The sequence below is a fragment of the Lolium perenne genome, chromosome 6 (genome assembly GCF_019359855.2).
Source record: "Lolium perenne isolate Kyuss_39 chromosome 6, Kyuss_2.0, whole genome shotgun sequence".
Classification (NCBI taxonomy): Eukaryota; Viridiplantae; Streptophyta; class Magnoliopsida; order Poales; family Poaceae; genus Lolium; species Lolium perenne.
The window spans coordinates 93114015-93121085 of NC_067249.2; the positions used below are offsets into that span (position 1 = coordinate 93114015).

The 7071-nt window shown below is 43.0% G+C and overlaps 1 long non-coding RNA gene and 1 pseudogene across 1 annotated transcript; one reads left to right on the forward strand and one right to left on the reverse strand.

Moving 5' to 3' along the window:
* Window positions 1–1663: 1663 nt before the first annotated feature.
* Window positions 1664–5055, reverse strand: LOC127340147 (zinc finger BED domain-containing protein RICESLEEPER 2-like; annotated as a pseudogene).
* Window positions 3169–3850, forward strand: LOC127338762 (uncharacterized). The gene is made up of 2 exons (XR_007874490.1): window positions 3169–3524; window positions 3616–3850. It is a non-coding gene; the product is annotated as an uncharacterized lncRNA (long non-coding RNA).
* Window positions 5056–7071: the final 2016 nt, after the last annotated feature.

The window sequence follows — 7071 nt, forward strand, 5'->3', positions numbered from 1 at the left end:
CGCTCCGATGTTGCATATAAACATATATGTCCTTAGCTTTATTCTTAATGTTCATGGCGAAGGTTGAAACTGCTTCGTTAATTGTTACAGTATATGGTTGGAAACAGGAAATGTTGCATGTGGTAGTGTATAGTAAAATACTTGTAGATCATTGAGCTTTGATGATCTAATTCCTTGCAAATGTTTTGAGGTATTTAGATGGTGAGGCTTGCTGGATAAATAAGTTAAAATTAGTAGTGGATTGTTGTCTTTAAGTTTGTGCCGTACTACAAACTCTATTTAAATAGTTGAAGGTGCAGTTGGACTTGATAGCTTTCCATGTCTGAGAGTTCATCGTAATGACTAAGTTGTGCTGAAGGTCGAGGGAACTAGCGGGGTACTTGTGCCACCATGAACGGCCCTCCTTGGAGAAAATTTTAATCATGTTCTTAATGATGAACCTGCTAGATGTTTGCAATAAGCTTGTGAGTTCTTTTTGACTAATGTTAAGCTACGGTTTTTGGCACTTCCACCATCCAAATTTGCTAGCCTCTTCGGTACTGTGCATTGCCTTTTGCTCACATTGAGAATTGTGCATACTTCGCCAGTACATTCAAAACCGTGGGAGGACTTTCTCTTGTTCTCCTGCACATAAGCCCATACATCTCCTCAAAACAGCCACCATACCTACCTACCACAACATTTCCATAGTTGTTCCGAGATATATTGCCATGCAACTTCCATTTTACATTACATGCCATGTTGTCATTCATTATTTATATTGCTTTGCATGATTCTATACAGCTGATGTGTGGTTTACCCATGTTACGCTAGATCATTGCACGTCCTGCTACACTGGCAGAGGCATACAGTTTTATACATGTTTCATTCATTATGAGTTATTTGTACCAAAAAGTGTGTTGTCATATTAGGATGTTGCCCCTAAAAGTGAAAAGAGCCATGGAGGCCATCAAAAATAGAAAAAGGAAAGAAAGAAAAAATAGAAAGAAAAAAAAGAAAAAAAAAGAAAAAAAAAGGAGAAAGAAAAAGGGGGCAGCATTACTATCTTTTATCCACACTTGTGCTCATGTTTTAGCACCTGCATTATTCATAGTCATCATTTGTGCTCATGTTTAGCACATATACTCCATATGAGAGAGTTTTCATGTTTTACTAGTATAACTATGTGGGGAATTTACACTATAGAACTTGGGTTGTATATTCCAATGATGAGCCTCCTCAAAAGTGCTCTAGGTCTTCGTGAGCAACCAAGTTGGATGCACCCCCACTAGTTCCATTGGAGAGCTTTCATACACATATAGCTCTATGTGCATCCGTTGCATGGCAATCACTACTCCTTGCATAGCTTCGATCATAAGGCTTCCTCTTGTCTAATGATCACTTATAGCTTTGTAAGACTTTCTTCTAGGGGTGGACACAAAGCTCAAGGCTCGAGGCTCGGCTCGGGCTCGACAGGGCTTGGCTCGGGCTCGACTCGGCTCGAAGGATAGACAAGCCAAGCCTAAACCTCCCGATCAAGGCACGAGGCTCGACAAGCCCGCTCGATGAAGCTTGCAAGCCGACTCGAAGGCTCGATGGAATTAAAAAATTCGCCATGACCTTTGTTAGAAATGTAATATTTCACAATTATAAGCAACAATTGAACATAAATACATCCATAACATTGTGTAATAAGTTTCACAGAGTACATTCATGCATACACTTAGTCCAATAAAGTGTCATACATCAAAGTTCACAAATACATGCACTTAGTTGAGTTCAACAGATAATAGAACAAGTAGATCATGAGCCATAGCTCAATCAAACAACAAGTTTTAACACACAAAAGAACCACCGCTCCATCATTGCATCTCCTCCGACCCTCTTTGCTATCGCCATATCGAATCTGCACCGCATAAACAAAACAGGATCACCATTTTTTCTTTAGTTTTGATGTTATGCAAGACATTCCAGCAACTAAAGAGGACTAAAAACCAGCAGCAACCCATTCTTTACTTCAGTTTTCATGCTGCACAAAATGTTCCAGCAACTAAATAGGCCAAAATGCACTACAATCTCAATTTTGCATCAGTTTTAATGATGTACAAATTATACAGCAATTAAATACAGAAAAAAGTAGTACCAACTCAGTTTGGCAATAGTTTTGATGATGTGCAAGGTATTCCAGCAATTAAAAGTAGTACCAACTCAGTTTGGCAATAGTACCAACTCAGTTATGATATTCTGTAGAACATTCCAGCAAGAAAAGTTTCAGCAACTAAAGATAAGGAAGCCATTGAACTTACTAGTTGCTCCCCACCACACTTTTTGGAAATGGAATGCTCTCAACATCATCATCATCATCCGCTGCCTAAGAGAGTACAAGAATAAAGTTAGATATATTCATAAGAAATGCAATAGAGAAAAGCAACAGAGAAATAAACCAGAAACAACAAGGAACATACCATATTCATCGAATTCCCGTTGTCATTGTGGGCACCTTTAATCCAGCTAGAAGCACACACCAACGCCTTCACCATCGACGGCTTCAGAGAACTCCTATAGTCATCTAGAACTCGACCCCCGGTGCTGAAAGTAGACTCCGCAGACACCGAAGTGGCCGGTATAGTCAAGAAGTTCTTCGCCATCTTTGCCACGACGGGGTATCTATGTGCATTCAGCCTCCACCACATCAACACATCAAATTTTTTGTTTAGCAAGCTCTCATTTGCCTCGCCAAGATACTTGTCAAGCTCATTCTTCGTTGTCTCCAAAGAAGTTTCACTTAAGTATGAGGTGAACTCGCTAGCACTAGAGGGTAGAGAGGCACTTGTATCCATGGTTGTAGCTGAGGATGCACCCGCTCTATAAGAATCGGCTTTCTCATGTCGGTGATGCATATCATATGTCTCATACAACTTTGCCAACTCGATCTCGATCAAATCATATTCAGCTGCAGCTTTATCATGTCCATAGATCTTATAGAAACCCCACTTGATGTATTTCAGCTTGTACCTTGGGTCAAGAATAGTAGCGATCACCATCACATTATTGGGTTCTTCCCAATACTTGTTGAATTTGTCCATCATTGCCTCTCCCGTAGCTTTCAATTCTGGTTCTGTGGATTAATTCACATGCCTCTCTAAGTGCAATCTTCACATTGACAATGTGAGGATAAAATATAGGGAAAATTAGATCCATACCATCAAAAGATCCAAACTTTAGAAAAATACCACCCAAAGTTTTGCACTTAGAAAACTGCCATTGAAAGTTTGGTCCGTTATTGACTTCTACCACTACCGTCATCTGGACGTGAAGTCACGAATCGATCAGGGGATGGATCAGCCCCGTGCTCAGCTTGACTCAAACGCAACACATTGAACTGACCCAAGCACCCAGCCCATCCTGGACCGAACGAGCCCAGACAACCAGACCGAACCAGCGCCAGCGACGGAGACCTCCTGGCGGCGCGCGTCCCCGCGGCGGACCTCCCGGTGGCGCGTCTCCTCGGCGGGCACGGCTCCTTCTCCGAGCGCTCCACCATGGTACGCACCATCGTCGACCCCCTTCTCCTCTTGTTGCTACTCCTTGCCGTGCTCTCATAAAGGGCTAACCCTAGCTTTGGGGATTCTATAGTGCTGAGACGCGGGAACATCAATCTGGGCAGGGATGGATGGTGTTGGAGTTCCAGAAGGGTAATCTCACTTGAATCTCTCCAGATTCTTTCAATTTGTACATATTTTGCTTGTATTTGTGTGTGGCACGTGTTGTGTGAAGGGAATTGTTGTTGTAAATTGGGCTGAAATGCAGCCGTTATGCTGTTCGATTTTTGACTGAATAGCTGTTCAAATGAAGTCTGGGAGTGTTTTTATCTTGAGTTGGTTATGTCCAGGAGCTAAACGTTGTGTTTCCAAACGTTTTCCTGGGCAGGTTCACGTCCAGATGACGGTAGTGGTAGAAATCAGTAACAGAGCAATCTTTCAATGGTATTTTTCTAAGTGCAAAACTTTGGGTGGTATTTTTCTAAAGTTTGGATCTTTTGATGGTATGGATCTAATTTTCCCTAAAATATATTGAAAGTGGGATATGTAGAGCCAGAGAATGCAGTAGAGACCTCAGCCAAACGAGCAAGTATGGGTGTAATGTATCAAACAATGCCCATTCATGATTTGTGGGCTTCCATTTGTAGTTTGCATCATTGTCCGCATAAGAATCTAATGCATCCTTATAGGCAATGGCTGTTTTTAACATGTTGTATGTTGAATTCCATCTTGTGGTCACATCAAGTTTCAGCCCCTCACCAATTATCATTGCAAGGTTACGACAAATTTCAACAAACTTGAACAACCGAGATACCGACTTCTTTATGTACTTCACAGATTCCCTCACATTGGCCGTCAAATGGGAGATGGTTGCAGTACCATCGGTCACAACCAAGTTGATAATATGGGCACAACAACAAACATGAAAATATTTTGGAACAAAGCAATAGGAGCATCTAGCAGCAAACATAGCTTTCAAATTCCGGACTGCTACATCATTGTTCGATGCATTATCTAATGTAATTGAGATGATTTTATCTTCTATCTTCCATGCCACCACACACTCAAACACAGCTTGAGAAATCACATGCCCGCTATGTGGAGGGTCCAACTCCACAAAATTTAGCACACGACATTGCATGTTCCAATTTTTATCAATGAAGTGAGCAACTAAACACATATAGGAAAGTGTCTGGTTGGATGTCCAGAAATCAGTAGTTAAAGCAATGTTTTCAACACCTTTAAGAACCTTCATAAGGCTGTCTCTTTCAGCTTCAAACACCTTTAAGCATTCCTTTCTAATGTTTTTTCTACCAATAAACTCATACCGAGGATTCATATATTTCATCACTATGTTGAACCAAGTGTGCTCTACCATCTTAAATGGATAATCATGACATATCACCATTTTAGCAATTAACTTTTTAGCTTCCTCTTGACTATACTCCCTAGAAGTTTGCAAAACCAGAATACCGGTATCACTTGCATTGGATGGCTGAAAGTTGAGAAGGGATTGAGAAACCACCTGAGCCATTGCGATCTTGTAATCTGAACATGACTTTGTGTAGTGTCTTGTGAGATGTGCAGTGGCTCCGGTACCCCCTGGATCTGCTTTGTAGGATAATAACTTTTTGCAATAGTTGCATTGTGCCATAATCACCATGGCACCAGATTGTGTGGTGGATGGCACCGGAACCTTCTCAAAATGATCCCACACTTTTGAACCCGACTTGCTGCTTGGTTGAATGGTAACCTTCGGACCAACCTTCATTCAATTTTGCCGCTTCTTCCCTCTTTGAGAAGTTCCACCATCATCTACAGAATTTCCATCATCGGATATCTCAATATGACCATCACCAAATCCATCTTCCTCAGACATGGTATCATTCTTGTCAAATGAATTTTCTTGCTCATCATAATCATCTACCGACTGCATATAGAGTAGTGGCAATCATTCAATCTACAGGTTGCACATATAGTATTGTTGTTGCATCTATTTTGAAACGGCAAAAAGCAACTTACCACTGGTGAAGAAACTTCTATTGCAGGTTCTGACTCGGTCGCTGCTGCGGGTTGCGATGACCCTGGCCTAGTTGAATGGATGCCCAAATAACCAGCTGTCTTCGAATTCATCGCATTGTTGTATGCGCGCCTCCTTCCCTGCGATGTCGGGTTCACCATACGTGCATGCGATCCTTCACTATCCCGTCCAGGTTGCATCTTCGTAAACAACAACTAGCAATTACAAGAAGTAAATTAAGCTACAGACTGTGTACTCACTACAAGATAACAAGAACATGTATGCATAAAAAATTACTACTGGTATCACCAAGTTGTTCACTGACTACAAGCTTAATTACTAGAAAATAAAAGAAATGAAAGGAGGAAGTGCCACCAGCCCAGCAGGTTGACTAACCTGCAGACTGCAGTGTTCGTGTCTAGGGGCCTAATTCGTGTCCGTCGGTTGGTGAAGAAGAGGAGGTGGGGACTGGGGGTGGAGGTGGTAGCCGACGTTGGAGGTGGGGGACGGCGAGGTGGCAGCGCGTCCTGGGGAGGGCCGACCGCCGGCGGCCGGCAGCAACAACCCCTAACCCTAGGCGCGACCTGCAGCCCGGCAGCGCGTCCCGGGGAGGGCCGAGAATCCTAGCTCGGGGGTTCCGGATCCATTGGAGGAGAGGAGATGGGGGCGGCGGCGGTGGCCGGTGTTGGAGGTGGAGGACGGCAGGTGGCGGCGCGCGGCGATGATGGACTGGAGTCGCTGGACTGGAGGCGGTGGTGGAGTTGCTCGATTTGGGATTCGGGATGAGGGGCAGGGGGAATTGGTGGGGGTTAGTGGACGGCTCGAGCCGTCGAGCCGAGCCTCGAGCTCTCCGAGCCGAGCCTCGAGCCCAACTTTCCATCCACAAAACGCAGCAAGCCGAGCCTGGCTCGGCTCGATTTTCAGCGAGCCTGGTCGAGCCGAGCCTCGAGCCGGCTCGGCTCGGCTCGATTCTAGCCCTACTTTCTTCCATTTGGCCTTCCAAACCCCCATTAACGTTCTTATGCCATAACATCCTGGTGCTAATACCAAATGCTTGAGCTCACCGGTTGAGTAGACTTCGAAACAGTTGATTCATGACGTTCATGTTTATATTTACTTGACTGAATCCTTCTTATGTTGTGAAAATTTACTTGATGCTTGGAATGAAGGATAGAACTTCTACGCTGAATACTTAACACATCCTTAATGAAGTTTGTACGGTTTCATGTCTTTAAAGCAATAGTTCATGAAAAATTCTAGCTTGTTTAACTCTTGCATTACATCTCTTATATCAATATAGATATTTGCTTTGAATGATTTGATCTCAGCTCATGTGCTTTACAATAGTATTGATCAAGATTATGATAGCATGTCACTTCAGAAATTATCTTTGTTATCGTTTACCTACTCGGGGCGAGTAGGAACTAAGCTTGGGGATGCTGATACGTCTCCAACGTATCGATAATTTCTTATGTTCCATGCTTGTTTTATGACAATACACACATGTTTTATACATACTTTATGTCATAT